Source organism: Pteropus medius, unplaced genomic scaffold, assembly GCF_902729225.1.
Source record: "Pteropus medius unplaced genomic scaffold, Ma_sr-lr_union100, whole genome shotgun sequence".
NCBI classification, from domain to species: Eukaryota; Metazoa; Chordata; class Mammalia; order Chiroptera; family Pteropodidae; genus Pteropus; species Pteropus medius.
Genome location: NW_024354500.1, coordinates 20,938,721 through 20,957,408, shown reverse-complemented (window position 1 = coordinate 20,957,408; position 18,688 = coordinate 20,938,721). Strand labels below are relative to the sequence as shown.

The following is an 18,688-nucleotide window of genomic DNA, read 5'->3' as shown; positions in this document are numbered from 1 at the left end:
AATTAAGCTGAAATATGCCCTTTGCCAACAGACTTGAAGGTTGGGTTTAGTTATTAACTTGGTGAGCCTCCGCCCAGCTAACTATTGTAGGAAATAACTTGTTGAGTCAAGTGTTTTTATAATCATATTTCAGCAAACTACTAATCTGCCTGAAAGCTGAAATGCCCTGGAAAGTTTGCCACCACATCTCCATTACCACACTAGCATCATAGCTAACAGACAAAAAGATGCATTGTCAACAGAATCATTTTTTGTTTTCTTTTAAACTATATTGCCTCATTTGTTACAAAAAGGTCAATAAATATTTGCTCATTTCCACTTTGATGAGGCTGTGAATGAAGTATTGCCCTAAAGCACAGAGCAGCATCCTAACTTAGAGAGTGTGGTAGTGGGAAATCGGAAATGAGAGTCTATAATGATTAAATAGGACTGAAAACTCAGCAGTTCCTCTTCCACCTGAAAAAAACCAGCACCGGGAACATATGCCCTTCTTCCCACTAAGGGAAAGACTAGACTCCCTGCTACTTTTTCCATACAGTAGCCTGTAGGGTGACAATGCCAAATGATAGGATTTTATGACACCCTTCCCTCCATCCAGGCATATACTTGATTCAAAAGAGAACTTGGAGGGGAGGAGGTAGGGTGGAAGATTTAAAGAGACACAGCAAGTTGAGTACTTCCCCTTTTTTATAGGGGCAAATATAATCAGTTATCATCTACTTAGGAGCTTCGAATACTCTTAATTCATAAAACACCATGAACAGAATTTAATTTTCTAAATGTAAGGACTCGAAGGAAATTTAATCTTTAGGAAAATAATTCTCTTAAAATCAAATAAGAGTTATTTTTGAATTGACTGCTTACCATGCAATAGTAGATGCTGAGCCAAGCACCTTATACACTTTTGCTCACAACAAAGCTCACAACTGCATAAAATTGCCATTCTTTCAGCATTTTACAGGTGAAGAAACTTAGGACAGTAACTTGCCCAGAGTTCCACAGCTCAGCCAAAAATTAAACCAAAGTTTTGTTTGTTTTTAAGAGCCAGAACTCTTGGTGAGTATATTATATTGCCTCTATAGTAACTAAATAAAACTAATGTGACTAGCATGTAGCCTGCATATCTTGGCTTACAATAGTTGTGTTATATATACATATATATGTATATTACATATAATTTATTTTAATATAAAATTTTTACCTTTTAAAAAGCACAAGACAATGAAATTTTCAAAGTAAACATTCTATGACAATTAAAAGTAACTATCAAAATATGCCTAAGATTACTAAGACAGGCAAAAATCAGATTTAGTTTCAAAAGCAGTGATCTCACTGAAAGTCACAAAGAAAAAAAAACATTCAGATTTGACAAAGATGGGTTGTGAGGGCTCAGGTGTTCTTTCATTCCGTCTATATCTTTATTTGTTTGAAATATTTATATATGTTGGAAATATATTTATAAAAAGACAGAGCATTACCTATGTAGCACTTCTGGCCATTATCCCTTACCTTGATTATGCCCTAAGTAACCATATGGTCTGACTTCATGTCTGAGATCACACACATAATCAAAATTAGTAAAAAGAATATATGTGAGGTAAAGCCTATCGTGAGTTATTATTTTTTGTGGGGCGGGGGTGACTCTAAGGCCAGATGATTTCAACGATAAATTATTTTATAATCTTATGTGATAAAACTAAGAGAAAAAAAACTTCCTGATTTATTTTACAAATTCAATACAAGCCTAAAACAATAGATGACAAATGCAAAGAAAAAGAGGGAGGGGGCATAGTGGAAGAAGGAAGACAGCAAGAAAAGAAGAAAGCAAAGGATATTAAACACCATATTATTTATAATTTTAGATGGAGAAAATGTTAAGTAAAATTCAAAAATATATCAAAAATCAACCCCACAAAGGAAATTTTACTCTCATGAAAAGGAAGGAAAGTTTAATATAAACAGCTTGACATACAACATGTGACATTTATAGGTCAAAGAGGAAAATTAAAATTGATATCAAAAGGGTACCTAATAAATTTAACACAAATTCTCGATATTTTAAACACTCACAATAAACAAAGAGTAAGTGGATATTTTTTAAACCTAATTCGAAAAATATTATCTAGTGTATTATTTAAAGGAACACTAGTTTCTGTAAGAGAGAAACCCTGAATCTCTGTAGTTTAATAAAATATTCCTGTAATGTCCAACTAGTGGCAGTGTCAAGATGGTGAGGAGAGGGTAGTTCTAGGAGGGTAATATGTGATGTACTGTCCAGTGATCATTAAGAGATTCTGGCTGATGGAGTCTCTGCCATCTTCGATTCATAACCTCCAAAGCTACCCTGAGATTGATAACTAACAAGCAAACAAAGAGCCAGAGAAGATCATACATAGAAAATTTTCCATATGGCTTAGGTCAGGAAGTGGCACCCATCACCTCCATTAATATTAATTAGAACTTAGTCACGTGGTTGTTTCTAATCTCAAAGAAGGCTGGAAATTTAATCTATCTGTGTGCCAGGAGAAGAGAGAAATGAGTTTGAACAGCTAGCCAGCCTATGCTGAGTCTATCTTTCTGGCCACCATATAACCTTTCACTCTTCTTCCTACACAGAGCTACTCACCCTCTCCCCAAGACAATTCAAAATCTCATTCAGTCACTATATCCAACTCAGAATCAAGGATCTCCAAGTGGTGTTCTTTCTCCATTGGATAAGGATGTGGCCTAATAGTCCAGCAACCTATGATAAGTTAAAATGATCAAGTATGCACTAATCTCCCTCTAAACACACACACACACACACACACACACACACACATACACACCACTACACAAAGGAGGTTCTACTTCTTCTATATAATTCCTTTTTGTCTTTTATGCTCGTTCCATTGTTCTGGTACTTTGAAAATACTCTTGTCTAAATAATCTTGATCTCTACTGAATAACAAATGGTAGTTCTTCTGTCTGCAAAAGCTGCCTCAAGCCACCTTACTTAAACACTCCTCCTGTTTCTATTTAATCTGCTCTAGGCAACTTTTTGCTCCTTCTGCCAGTATCATTCCCATTCCAGATGCAGACTCTATAGGCCTGCTAAGAAATCTCCCATTGATCCTAGATAGCCACCAAATAATCTTAATCATAAGCACGATAACATAATAAAAGTTGCATTTAAAAAATTACTCAGCAGTGTGTAGGATAGTTTGGAGGGGTATAAACTGGAAGCAGAAGACATTCAGAGCAAGCTAAAAAAGAAGGAGGAGGAGCAGAAGGAGAAGGAGGAGGATGAAGAGAAGGAGCAGGAAGAGTAGTGGGAGGGGAGGAGAGCTATTTTGGAGCCTTGTTATTATTAGTGAAATAAAATACAGTTTTAGAGAAATGATGATGTTCGAGGGGTCTTGAACATATCAGTTCAGGAATGTCAAAGCTTTTATTTATATTGTGGAGATAGAAGAGAAGATGAGCTAAGTAATAATACCTTCGTTTCAACTTAAAAATCATCTAACAGTGAATTTTATGCTCTTGTCCTCATGTAAGAAAAGCAGACTATTAATTTGTTTACAAAGGATTCATTAACTGAGTTCAAGAACTCATTATTGTTCTGTATCTAGCAAGTGTAAAAATAAAGATTAACTATTTAAGGATTAGAAAAGGTGAGTTCTATTTGAAATTTTTTCTGAGGCTTCCTAGAATTTTAAATTAAATATGATCTTAACATGCATTCTTAATGGTTGTTTTATTATGCAAAAGCATAAACATAAAGTACATTTATTGAAGTCTGCTTTGTATGAGGTACTATGCCAGACAGAGAGGAGCAAAACATGTTCTCTTCCTTAAAAAAACTTATATACTAACATATATACCAGAAATTCTCAATGTAAAATTAATATCTTCCTATTCCAGGACAGCACAGATGAAGCATTGTGATTATCCCAAAAATACAATTATTTTAGCCCCCCCAAAATTCGGATTCCAAACTGAGAGCTTGTAAATAATTAAGCAGACCAAAATAGGCCCCAAATCTATCCTACTCATTCTCCTCCTGTTTAATGAAATGTTCTGGGAAAACATCAAAGGCATGATAAGAGAAATGAAAGCAATACATTGAATAGAACTGACAAAATTATGTATACAGGAGAATCACAGACTAATGGAGCCTATGATGTTAGCATCCTGCTCACCATACAGAAGAAACCAAGGGCTAAAGTGGTTACATGCCTTGTCAGATCAACACAGTGACAGCACCAGAGTTTGAATCTAGTTTTCCAGATTATCAATGCAAGAATCGTCTTTTTGTTTATCAAATCAACAGGTAGAATAGTCTTCTCTGGAAAATGCTAAATAGTAAATATTTTCTACATTTGGATGTAGTCCAGATCAAATCTTCTCTGCTTTATGAAAGCATCTTTGAAAGGAGAGTTTCAGAAAGAATATCTTCAACTTTTAATCTCTTCTAGTTTTCTGTCTGATACTATGATAAAGACAATCTAAAGTAAAAATTCTCTAATAAACTGTGAGAACTCTTATTTTAATGCCAATAGACTAGAAAACTCAGTGGTATCTAAGTCCTTGTCTTAGTCTGTTTGGGCTGCTTTAACAAAATGCCATAAACTAGGTGGCTTATAAACAACATAAATTTATTTCTCATAGTTCTAGAGGCTAGAAGTCCAATATCAAGGTTCTGGCAGATTCAATGCCTGGTGGAGAGCCTACTTCGTGGTTCATAGATGGCATCTTTTCATTGTGTCCTCACATTGTGGAAGGGGCAAGGGAGCTTTCTTGAGCTGCTTTTATAAGAACACTAATCTTATTCAAGAGGGTAGAGCCTGCATGACCTAAGGCCCTACCTCCTAATACTATCACCTTGGGGGTTAGGTTTCAACATATGAACTAGGGAGTGGGGAGACATAAACTTTCAACCAAAGCAATTCTGAAGTATTGAATATAGAAAAGGTGGAAGAAATCTCAGGCTGGGTTAAGAAAGGGAATCAAATTGCCAAGACTAAAATACATTTAGTTTTACTAAGACAAAGGCCAAGTTGGAAAGATAGATAGGTGCCTTAAAAAAATCTAATGAACATCTGCTCAGGCTAGCACGGAGTAACAAAGATTGGATTTACTACTTCCCTGCCCACCCATGACTTCCTGTATTAAGCAACTAAATAAATATACATAAAATAATGATTTTCAAGAAAAAAGATATCAGGCAAGAAAAGGCAATAATCCCTAAGAGGCAGAAAACAAATGAGAGGAGGCCCATGACTGCTCTAATTTACTGCATGCAGAGAGTATCCAGTGAGTGGATCAGGGAGGAAACCCAGTCAAAGCCCAGTGAGCTCCTTGAGTGAAGAGATGGAACTGGGAGTCAGGGGAGACCCTGGAAGATAGAATTCACAGGGCAGAGTATGGGAGAAATGAGCGCTGCATGCAGAATTCTAAAGATCTTCAGAGAGTCCCTCACAAATCTTCAGCTGAGTACTGAACAGGGCATGTGTGTGAAAAACCTGAAGCTGGAGAAAGCAGCACTTGAAAAGTATTATAGTCAACAATCTCCAGAGCTCATATAAGGCTGAGAATGATACCTCTTCCTATCAGAGTATTAACATCACAATCCATACGATTTCAAAGAGTACTCACAAGGGTTTTGCTTCATAGTAGAGAAAGTTAATCCTAGACTAAATTCTGCTCTTATTTCACCTGTTCAAACATAAAAGCAAGACATGAAAGGATCATACTGTTTCCAAGTAATTTAGTCGCATCCCAAGGCAAGCTCAAGAATATGTACAGAAATACAAAAATAGTTAAAACTCGATAAGGTAAAATTAACATTATTGGTCATCAAATAAATAATTATCAGGCATTCAAATAAGCAAGAAAATACTACCTATCATAAAGAGAAAATTCAATCCATTGAAATTAACCCAGAAACAATACAGATGACAGGATACAGATTAGTAGATAATATATTAAAAGAGTTAACTAGAGGAAATATTGAACATGTTAAATCAAGATGTGGGCAATATAAAAAAGACCAATAACAAAATTCTAGAGCAGGGATCAGCAAACTTTTTCTATAAAGGACCAGATAGTAAATTTTTTAGGCCTTATAAGTCACTTAAAATTTCCATCATATATTCTTAAAAAATAAAATTAAATTAAAAAAAAAAACTTTAAAAATGTGAAAACTCTTCCTAGCTCATGGATTGTACAAAAAAGGTCATGGACAAAGAACAGATGGCACAAAGAGAAAATAAACATGAAGATAGCAAATTTCAACCCAACCATGTCAATAATTATACTATATGCAAATGGTGTAAATGCCTCAATAAAAGGCAGATTGTCAGTTTGGATAAAAAAGGAATACATATCTAAATGATAACTTCATATAGAAGTTATAATATGATATAAAGACATAAATAGTTTAAAAGTAAAAGGATAAAAATGACATATCATGATAACATGAATTAAAAGAAAGTTGAAATGGTTGCATTAATGAGACAAAGCAGATTTCAGAACAGAAAATACCATTAAGGTATTGTGAAGTGGAGGGCCACTTCACAATAATAAAAATAAATTCATGGAGAAGACCTAATGATCCCAAATATATACGCACTTAATAAAAGGGCTTTAAAACACATGAAGCAAAAGTTGTTAAAACTACAGGCAGAAATAACAAATCCACAATTATAATCAGAAGTTTCACACCCAATTCTCAATAATTGATAGAAAAAGTAAACAGTAAACCAATAAGAGTTTAGAATCCTTCAATACTACCAATCAACTTGACATAGTGACATTTTTAGAATACTCCACCAAATAATAGCAGAGTACACATTCTTTTCAAGTGCACACAGAATATTTATGAAAATAGCCCATATTCTGGACCATTTAAAAAGTCAATAAATTTAAAAGGATTCATGTTATATAAAGTATATTCTCTAACCATAATGGAATAAAATTATAAATCAGTAAGACAAATATCCTCATATATTTTGAAACTAAATACCACACTTTTAAGTATTCCACAAGGCAAAGATGGAATGAAACAGGAAATTAGAAGATATTTGAACAGAAAGAAAATGTAAACAAACATCAAAATTTGTGGCATGTAGCTAAGGCAGTATTTATCCAAAAGAAATAAAGGCATATGTCCACATAAATACATGTAAAATTTTTCATATTAACTTTTTTATAATAGTCCAAAACTGTAAACAATGCAAAGAATCACAGTCAGGTGAATGAATAAAGAAGTTTGGTATATCTACATAATGGATGCTATGAATTGAATCGTGTCTCCGTACCCAACTCCCAGACCAAATTTATTTGTCGAAGCCCTAACACTCAATGTGACTGTATTTAGAGACAGGTCTTTTAGAAGGCAATTAAAGTTAAATTAGATAATGAGGATGGGACTCTAATCCAATAGAATTGGTGGCCTCACAAGAAGAGAAAGAAAGAGATCTCTATTCTCTGTGTCCATCATGTGAGGACACGGAAAGAAGGTAACTGTCCACACACTAGGAACAAAACTCTCACCAGGAGCTGAATAGGCCAGCACCTTGATCTTGGACTTCCAACCTCCAGAACTGTGAAAATAAATGTCTGTTGTTTAAGCCACCAAGTCTGTGGTATTTTGTTACAGCACCCAGAGCTGACTAATACAATGGACTACTATTCAACAATAAAAAGGAGTGAACTATGGGTATGTGCAGCAACGTAGATGAGTCTTAAAATAATTATCCTAAGTGAAAGAAGTCAGACAAAAAAGTGCGTACTGTCTGATTCCATTCATATAAAATTCTAGAAAATTCAATCTAACCTATAATGAAATAAATCAGTACAGTGCTTGCCTAGAGAAGGGGGAAGGATATAGGGATTACAAAGAGGCACGAGCAAACTTTTCATGGTCATATTCATTATCTTGATTATAGTAATTATTTTATAAGCATCAATGTATAAAATTGTTCATGTTAAATAAGTGTAGTTATGCCAATTGTATCTCAAGAAACTATTCTTAAAAATCGAATGCAGTTTTTCTTAAAGCATTGTATATTTTTTAGCTACAAATTTTAGTCTTGACAGTATAGTTTTATATGATCATTTTAAACCAAGAAAAAAATTTGATTTTTTTAATGGAGTATCTTAATAAAATCCTCAACTCTAAATTCTTACATTCTCTATGGTGATGAAGCAACAAAAAAGAAAAGCAACTATCAACAGCATTTTCCCTTAACTTTTAAAAGCAAGCACATAGCTATATATTCTCTTCAAGGAGTTTCTGCAAATACCCAAAATCTATTTACTCACCACACAAATCACTTTATTTTTTTAATGTAGCGAATATCTTCATTTATTCAAGTATTCTTTGACTTATTTCATCAGTGTTTTGTAGTTTTTAAACATGCAGACCTAACACATATTTTGTAAGAGCTATACCTAATTGTTACATGGCTTGGGATGCTACTGTAAATAATACTAGTTTTAAAATATCGATTTCCAATTATTCATTGCTAGGATATAAAAATACAATTTTTTTTTATGTTAACCTTGTATCCTGCAACCTTGCTAAACACACTTACCAATTTCACTGGTGTTTTTGTAGATTCTTTGAAATTTTCTATACAATCATGTTTTGTGAATAGAGACAATTTTACTTATTCCTTTCTAATCTAGATGCCTTTTATTTCCTTTTCTTGCTTATCGTTCTGCTGAATAGAAGTGGTTAAAGTGGACATCCTTGCCGTGTTTTTTATTCAAGGGGAAAACATTTAGTCTTCCACCATTAAGCATTAGAATTTTTTTACAGATTGAGAAAATTATCAGATTGAGAAAATTCTCTTGTATTCCCAGTTTACTGAGAGTTTCATCACTAATGAACACTGAATTTTGTTGAATGCTTCTTCTAAATCTATTGAGATATTCATATGGTTTTTCTTATCTGTCTGAAGAACAATGATTTTTGAATGTAGAACCAGCCTTGCATTCTCAGGATAAATGCCACATGATCTTTTTATCATGTTGTTGGATTCAGTTTGCTAATATTTTGTTAAGGATTTCTGATTCTATGTTCATGGGTGATATTGGTATACAGTTTTCTTGTAATTTTTTTGTCTGATTTTCATATCAGAGTAATATTAGCTTCACAAAACGAGGTGGGAAGTGTTTTTTCTTTTGTTTTCTTGAAGAGTTGGTATATAGTTATATTATTTCTTCTTTATATATTTGATAGGATATGCCAATGAAGCAATATGGGCCTGGAGTTTTCTTTGTTGAAAGGTTTTGAACTATTAATTCAATTTCTTTATTTGATAAATACAGTACTATTCAGATTATTTATCTTTTCTTAAGTGAATTTTGGTAGTTCCAGTTTTTCTAGAAATTCATCTATTTCATCTAAGTTCTTGAATTTTGGGTGTATGTAATTTTGTTATTTTTATTTTTCAATTACAGTTGACATTCAATAGTATTTTATATGAGTTTCAAGTGTACAGTATACTCGTTAGACATTTATATAATTTACAAAGTGATCCCTCCATCAGTCTCGTTATTACAATATTATTGACTATATTACAATATTATTGACACTGGTTATTACAATATTATTGACTATATTCCCTGTGCTGTACTTTACATCCTCATGACTATTTTGTAACTATCAGTTTGTACTCCTTAATCCTTTCCCCTTTTTCACCCAGCCCCTCAACCCCACTCCCATCTGTCAATCATCAGTTTGTTCTCTGTATCTATGGGTCTGTTTCTGTTTTGTTTGTTTACTTTGTTCTTTAGAGTTCACATATAAGTGAAATCATTTGGTATTTGTCTTTCTCTGTCTGACTTATTTCACATAGCATAAAACCCTTAGTTCCACCCATGTTGTTGCAAATGGTCAGATTTCATTTTTTTTTGGCTGAGTAATATTCCATTGTATGTATGTACTACTGTTTTTTATCCAATCATCTATTGATGGGCACTTAAGTTGCTTCTATATCTTGGCTATTGTAAATAGTACTGCACTGAATACAAGGATGCATATATCTTTTCAAATTAGTGTTTTGGTTTTCTTCAGAAAAATGCCTAGAAGTAGAATCGATTGGTCATAAGGTAGTTCTAATTTTAATTTTTTGAGGAACTTCCAAACTGTTTTCCAGAGTGGCTGTACCAATTTGCAATCCTACCAATAGTGCTTAGAGGTTCTCTTTTCTCCACATCCTCTCCAACACTTGTTTGTTGATTTATTGATGTTAGCCATTCTGATAAGTGTGAAGTGATATCCCACTATGATTTTAATTTGCATTTCTCTGATGGTTAGTAATGTTTAGCATCTTTTCATATGTCTGTTGGCCATCTGTATGTCCTTTTTGGAGAAATGCGTATTCAAGTCCTCTGCTCATTTTTTAAATTGGATTATTTATTTTTTTAGTGTTGAGTTTTATGAGTTTTTTATAAATTTTGGATATTAACCTCTTATCAGAAGAATCATTGACAAGTATCTTCTCCCATTTAGTAGGTTGTTTATTTTGTTGATGATTTCCTTTGCTATGCAAAAAATTTTTAATTTGGTGTAGTCCCGTGGTTTATTTTTATTTTGTTTACCTTGCCTGAGAAAATATATTAGGAAAAAAGTATTACTAAGAGCAATGTCAGAGAGTTTACTGCCTATGTTTTCTTTTAGAAGTTTTGTAGTTTTAGGTCTTAACATTTAAGTGTTTAATCCATTTTGAGTTTATTCTTGTATATGGTGTAAGAAAGTAGTCCAGATTAATTTTTTTTTGCATGTAACTGTCCAGTTTTTCCAACAGCATTTATTAAATAGACTGTCTTTACTCCCATTGTATATTCTTGCCTCCTTTGCCATAGATTAAATAACCATATAGGCGTAGGTTTATTTCTGGGCTCTCTTTTCTGTTCCATGGATCTGTGTGTCTATTTTTATTCCAGTATTATGCTGTTTTGATTTCCATAATCTTATAGTATAGTTTGATATCAGGTAGGATGATACCTCCAACTTTGTTCTTCTTTCTATGAGCACAGTATGTGCTTCTATTTATTTGTATCTTCTTCAATTTCTTTCCTCAGTGTCTAATAATTTCCCAAGTATAGGTCTTTTACCTTGGTTAAATTTATTCCTAGTTTTGTTTTTTGGGGGGTGCAATTGTAAATGGGATTGTTTTCTCAATTTCCCTTTCTGATAGTTCATTATTAATGTATAAAAATGTAACTGATTCCTGAATATTAATTTTGTATCCTGATAGTTTACAGAATTCATTTATCAGTAGTAACAGTTTTGGGGCTGATTTTTAGGGTTCTCTATCTATGGTATCATATCATCTGCAAATAATGACAGTTTTACTTCTTCCTTTCCAATTCAAATGTCTTTTATTTCTTTTTCTTGTCTGATTGCCATGGCTAGAATTTACAATACCATGTTGTTGAATAAAAGTGGTGAAAGTGGACTTCCTTGTCTTATCCCTGATCTTTAAGGAAAATGCTTTGGACTTTTTCCCATTGAGTATGATGTTAGCTGTGGGTTTGTCATATATGGCCTTTATTACATTGAGATATGTTCCCTCTAGTTCCACTTTGCTGAGAGTTTTTATCTTAAATGAATGCTGGATTTGTCAAACACTTTTTCTGCATCAATTGATATGATCATATGATTTTGTTTATGTGGTATATCATTGATTTTGCATATTAAACCAAACTTGCATCCCATGAATAAATCCCACTTGATCATGGTGTATGATCTTTTTAAAGTATTGCTGAATTCAGCTTGCTTATATTTTGTTGAGGATTTTTGCATGTATGTTCATCAGGGATATCAGCCTATATATATGTTTTTATAATGTCTTTGTCTGGTTTTGGAATCACGGTAATAGCAGCCTCATAAAATGAGTTTGGGAGCCATCCCTCCTCTTATATTTTTCGGAATCATTTAATAAGAATAGATATTAATACTTTGAATGGTAAAATTCACCTGTGAAGCCATCTGGTCCAAGAATTTTGTTTATTGGGAGTTTTTTGATTACTGATTCAATTTTGTTTGTTGTAGTCATTCTGTTCAGATTTTCCATTTCTTTTTGATTCAGTACTGGAGGAGTATATGTTTCTAGGAATGTATTCATTTCTTCCAAATTGTCTAATTTGTTGGTATATAATTGTTCATAGTATTTTTTTATAATCCTTTATATTTCTGTGATGTCATTTGTTGCTTCTCTTTCATTTCTGATTTTATTTATTTGGGTCCCCTTTCTTTTTTCTTGATGAGTCTGCTGAAAGCTTTATCAATTTTGTTTCTCTTTCAAAGAACCAGTTCTTGGTTTCATTGACCTCCTGTATTTTGCCGCCCACATCATTTTAAATTGCTTTTTTGTGCTGGATAAATTGGGGAAAAAAGTAATTTAAATAGCTTTTAGAAACATAATGGAAAAAATAAATGAAATTTATATTTCCTAAAACAAAGTAGCTTTTTCCCCCCGTACCCACAATAAATTTGTCACATTTCAAATAAATCTAAGGATAAATAAATTTGATTGTTGACCATGAAACAAAGCATAATGATAACTATAATATTAAAAAGTGGCTTTATATTATAGTTTTTTCTCCCTTTCTACTGTGTTCCCATCAAGATTCCCAATGCACAAACTAAAGAAGAGTTTTTTTGCTGAGGAGATTTTAAAACATAAGGTTAATTTTTCTTTCTCTGTGGAGATCTGCAAATTGACATGAGTTTAGAGTTGTATACCTTGTTTTTTTTTTAAGAGAGACAAGTATTATTACAGATTTTTGAAATTATAAATTCAATTGATCTGTAGATCTATTATTGCTTCTCATTACTTCTGCCGGCGACAGGAATAATTAGAAATGTGTATCCTTTTTGTGTGCGTGTAAAAGATCTTTGTAATAATCAATTTTTACAACATCCTCATTAAGCAGCTTTATATTATAATACCCAAGGTCACAGATATTAAAAAGATGTTTTGAATTTTTGGTTATGTGCTTAGATCATAAAGTTACTAATATGTTTGTGTGGTTCTAGGCTTAGATAAATGGAGGTGGTAGAGAGGATAGTAGGGAGAAACTAGAAGGTTGGGAGGGAGATGGAGTTGTGTGTAACGGAGAAAGAAGAGCAGAGTGAGTCTAGTTTGGGATATGATGAGTTAGAGGAGTCAGCAGGTTATCTAACTGACAGGGTCTGATATGAAGCAGAAGCTATGTGACTGGAGCTGACTTAGATCAGAACTCAAGAATGCGTGAGCCGTTGGAAGAGTGAGATAATAGCCCTAACATGCTTGTTATCACAGATCAAATGGTAACTAGTATAAATATTATTTTTTAAAAAACAACCATGGCAAGCTTCAAGCTTATAAGGAAGAGAATAATTCAGATATCATTTCATTACTGTCAATCAATACTAGATAATTATAATTCACAGGAATGATTCAGTGGGATGGTGGTAGGAGGAATAACTTCTCTCTGACAGATTCTCTCTGAATAATACAAGCAGACACTTTGTCTTTGGGAAATCCAGAGAATCTGAGTTGCCACCAAGAAGTCACTGCTCACTGCCCCTTTCACAATGTATATAAAAAACTTGTTTGTAGTTTAATTATGTAGCTATCAGGGTTTCTTTTTTTTTCTTTTTTTTCTTTTTCCTGTAATATCATTATTAAAGACTACAGCAAAGCACTTTTAAACTGTATTGATTTTTCATAGATTCAAATATTTTTTCCTTTAATATATTCACTAGATTCACACTCAGAAAAACATACAATAAAAAAGTCTTATTTTCCTCCCCTAGCCTCTAAGTTTCCCTCTCAGAAGAAACCAACATTATCAGTTAAAAAAAAAAAAACAACTTTTTTTTGAGGGTTTGCTGTTACATTACAAGGAAGAAAAACTAGTAACTGAGTTTTATATCATAGTTCCTTAGGAAGGCATGGCTATTAAACTATAAAGTAATGTTATATCATTACGAAGTATACATTTGCTCTCTGGTTTGTAGTTGTTACTAACCCATGAAGGAAGTCTTATAATAGAACTTTGTTATATTCCATCTCATATTTGTCGTTAAGGTCATATAATTTTTAAATAACTTACCCTTAAGAACTGTGGGCACACACCCAAGTGTCTGCAAATGATTAAATCTATAATTTGCATGGAGTCAAGAGTGACTGCCCCGGAAAGGGGGTATTTTACTAATATTTTAATATTCTATTAATTAGAAAACACTCCAATTCTTACCAAAAGATTAAAAAAGAAATTCAGAATTTCCTGTATAAAATGTGAAAAGAATCACATTCCTGGAAAAAATTGTAGAACAATTTTTACTGTATCTTATTTTTAATTTAAAGTTTTAAAGTTGATAGTGACCTACTAAAGCAACAGGAATATTTTAAAAATCGTATTCTAGGAAGGAAAAAAGCAAGTTTATTTTCTTTGCAAATTCATGTCTAGCAACAGATAAATGCAGACATCTTTCCACAAGGCTATTTCCAAATTTGCAATATTCATTTCTTTTAGTATCTCAATCTTTAGCTGAGCTTCAACTGCACAACTGTAGGGGAGAGGTAACCTCATCTTCAGTTTAAGATAATACCTCAATTAAAGTGGTTTAGTAAAGATTCGAAAACATTTTATACCAAAGTTCAATAATGTAAACCAACTATACGATGGAAAAGATCCCAAACCTTGCATTCTTTGAGCCCTCATGACTTGGATAGAAAATGACATAAACAAGACTTAGCTTAATGTACATTAAATATGACACAAAAATGTTAATTAGCAGCATAAAGGCTGTCTCAAAACCCGAGGAGATAAATAGGAAGTAAATTTAGAATCATAAGATTTCTAAAGAACCTTAGTACTACTGCAGAACCTAGAACTTGAACCTAGGTAATCTGACAATTAAATCAATGCATTCTGCACTCTAATAAGTGCATGTCAGAAGATAGTTTTCTAATTTTCTTTGAGATTATTTTATATTCTTCTATTGATGAATAATTTCCAGGAAGTTTTGTCTAAATCTCTAGGTTAGTTGAGTGCTCCTCTTCTGGGTTCCCAAACACCTTGTGCCCAAGTTTAACTCTTTAGTACAACTTGTTGACTTTTGAGGTGCCTGTCTTCCCCCTACTAGACTGTTAACTGCTTCAGAGCTGAGACTGACTCTTAATCCTTGTATACTCTAGTAACTAATACAGTTCTTTGCAAGTACTGAATAGGTAATCAAAAATACTAGTTAAATTGATCTTTCTTTGAAATCCTTTAAAGATTCCCCATAATCTGACCTTCACCTACTAGATTTGCATCCCCAGATTAACACATCAAATTGCTCTTAGTTTTAGTTCTGTGCAAAAATCAGTTTCTCATTGCATGGTTTTTCAAGTAATCCCTTTCTTCTTTTATCCTACCCCCTTTACCAACACACCTACCCCACCCCACTCCACCCCCGCCTTATTTCACTTTCAACTTTCTGAAATCATTTTTCCTGGAATTCTTTCCTGACTCATGACTTTTCCCAGCCTAAATTGGATTAATGCTCCTCCTGAGTTCCAGTAGTTCCCCAAGTGCATATCTCCACACCACACCATACCATCGTGAATTATTAAAAAACTCCATCCAACTCATTTTATTCATGTTGATATCCTCCAAGATTAGTACACATAGATGATTTTAAAATGTGATTTGCATAAAAAACAACAGGTAACAGGGAAGTAATCTTGACACAGAGTGTATTTTTAGGGAAGGCATAGTTGTAGAAATGCAAATAATTGGATATTTAGTATATTTTCCTGAGACAGAACTAAAAGAATAGAAAAGACTTTCAATTTTAAGGCTACAAGTCAAATCACAAATCAAACAACAAAGGCCCTTGTGAGAGGACAGTAAAATGGTATTTGGCTAATTAAAAAAAAAAAAAAAGACAAAGAGATTAGGAACCAGGAAAGCAAGACATAGACTGATTACCATAGGACAATGGGCACTTAAAATTGTTAAAAATACATAATCAAATGAAGAAAACCCAGAGGTTATATGCAAAATCTGCTCCCCATGTTGCCTAAACTACAAGGCATCACCATTATTCTCAGATCAGTACACAAAGCTTTTTCTTTCAAATTCATTTTTATTGTTAAAATATACATAACAAAACTTACCATTTAACCATTTGTAAAAAGTACAGTTCAGTGCCATTAAGTGCACTCATATTGCCATATCCAGTCTCATATTGTACGCACAAACTATCACCACGCACACACGGCACACACACACACACACACACACACGCTGCAGCTGCGATTTCCTACTTTTCATTATCTTCGCTTTAGTAACATACTGAGCTTTATGCACCACAAAACGTTCTGCTGGAACCCATTCAGAAACTGGGATGGGTGATGTGAATCATTGAAGGATTATCCTTTACAGGCTATCCAAATCTTAAGATTTCTGTTAATGGAACTTAAGATCTAAAGACTTCCCCTCATTGCCCCTCTCTCGCCCTTTTGCGCATCAAAAAAAAAAAAAAGAAAAAAGATAGGTAACCATAGCAACACCCACATCTGTGCAAAAAAATGCAACCGAGTCCCGGAAGGCAGCTATCAAGAGCCGGCTTCGACCTCCCGCAGCTTCCTTTCTACGGCCCAAAGTGAGCAGCGCACGGACCGAGTTCTTCATCTAGGAGTGCAGGCAAGAGATGAATAAGAGTCAAGAATTAAGAATAATGTGAAAAACATAACTAAAGTCATAGTACTCCCTCTTTTTGCCTGCCACAGGCTCCCTACTCTTCGGCGTAAACCACTTGGCCTCCAGTCTCCTTCCCTTAAATCCGCACGCAGCCTGGCCCAACTGTTAGCACTCGCGCTTTTTATTGACGCAAACCTCCCATTCTCGCGGGAACTTGCGAGCGGGAGCCGCAAAGGTCGGACACATCTCTCGAAATCTTGGTTGGAGCTCGTGCTGGAGCCCCGGTTGAAGGGCTTGGAGGGAGGAGGAGGGGCGTGGCGCACGGCTTGGAAAGGGCGGGGCCTAGCCCTAGAGAGGGGCGGGAACAGGCAGGAGGGGGAGGTGAGAAGAGGCTGGGGGCGGGGCCACGCGGTCCGGGACCTGTTGATCGCAGGTATCGCCGGCTGGCTCGGACTACCGCGGGACTGGGGCGAGTGCGCATGCTCGCGGGCCGCGCTGGGCCAGTCGCGGAGCGGCGGTGACGAACCGTCTCCTCCGCTGCGGTGGTGGCGGTTGCTGCGGTGGTGGCGGTTGCTGTGATGGCGATGTGAGGGGCCCGAGGCGGGATGGTGCTGACCTGGGTAGGGCTGTCTTCTTCCAGTGGGAGAACGAGCTCCTCCGTCCGACAGGCGGTGGAGGAGGCCGAACCCGGCGAGAGGTAAGCCCCTGACAGTTTTCTCCGTCTCCCCTGGCTCCCGACACCCACGACCCCTCCCTCCGTCCCTGTTTCCCACGGGCCCGGCAGGAAGCGGCCTCCTTCTCGTCTCCCTCTCGTCCGCTCCAGCCTCTCACCCGCTGCTCCCGGTCAGAGCCCGGGCCTGGGCCCGCTGAAGGTCGGTGGGGACGGCGGTGCAGAGTGCGAGGGGCCGCAGCCGCCTCTTGCCCGGTTCTCCCTGCCGCCCCTGCCCCAGAGGCGCGTCCCTTGGCCGGCTCTTCCAGAACCTCACTTCTCTTATTTCTCAGACTTCCTTGCCTTTCGCCCGCTGCTCCATCCTCGCTTCTCTGTCGGATCGCTACTCTCTTTTCTTGGTTCTGCTCTTTCATCTCCGCCTTCCACGTGCCTTTTCGTCCCGGCGGTCCCTCGGTTTAGGGTAGTGTATCCTTTTGCTCTCCTCGATTTCTTCTCCCCTCACTGTGCATCTCTAGTCTGGCTCTTCTTACTCAATGCTCATTACCTTCACCGACCAGGTTTCTCACTCTGTTGCCTCTATAATTTCTTCCTTGGCTGTCTTTTATTCTCATATTCTTCCTTCAGATACTTCATCTTCGTTGTCTTTTGTTAGTTTCTGATTGTGCGTTTTGCTTTAGCATCGCTTTGCGCTAGAGTTTATTCTGTGCCCCACCATACCTTCGGAGGCCCTCACTTCCTTAATTCTTACCTCTCTTTTGGTACCCAATTTCATCGCTTTGCGTCTAATGCTCCTTCCACCCCCCACCCCCGTCCTTACATCTTTTTCCATCCTAATCCCATTTCTAATCTCTAGTCTTGATTTTTTTCTTTTAAAAATCTATTTTTATTTTTTTCTGTTTGCTTAGGTCGAGTCTTTTAACTTCAATCGATTTGTTTTACTTTTTGTTAAAACTCTGAAGAGTTCTAGTCTCTTCTGCTTTCTACCTAAGATAGATATCCACTGAAGATTCTTAGTTCAGCTTCCAATTTAATAAAATCTCTTCATCTTTCTTCACTGGCTGGAAGTATCAAAAGAGTGACAGTAGCAATAACTTGTTACACTTACTGATTGAAGCTTTAATTTTTAAGAATTATGTTTACCTGACATGCCAGGAGAAACAGCTTGAGTACAGACTTTAAAGCATGAAGAATTAAGGTTTGTTAAAGACTGAGCTACAAGCATAAGATTAAAATTTGGAAATTTTATTGTCCTCCAGGAAATACGGTTGTCCAAGAATTAATCTTAAATGAAATTTAATCGTTTATTTTATAAAATTATATATTAATTTTTACGCATTTGCT

At 35.3% G+C, this 18,688-nt stretch overlaps 1 protein-coding gene across 11 annotated transcripts in view; it reads left to right on the top strand.

The window, feature by feature from the left end:
* Window positions 1-17,162: 17,162 nt before the first annotated feature.
* Window positions 17,163-18,688, top strand: part of FAM135A (family with sequence similarity 135 member A) — a 95,703-nt gene continuing 94,177 nt past the window's right edge. For 9 of the 11 annotated variants that reach the window (XM_039853215.1, XM_039853222.1, XM_039853220.1 and 6 more), the window contains exon 1: window positions 17,224-17,374. The gene's annotated coding sequence lies outside the window, so the exon portion shown is untranslated. Of the gene's footprint in view, window positions 17,375-18,688 lie in introns of all 11 variants that reach the window. The other 2 variants (XM_039853216.1, XM_039853213.1) reach the window with 2 other exon arrangements.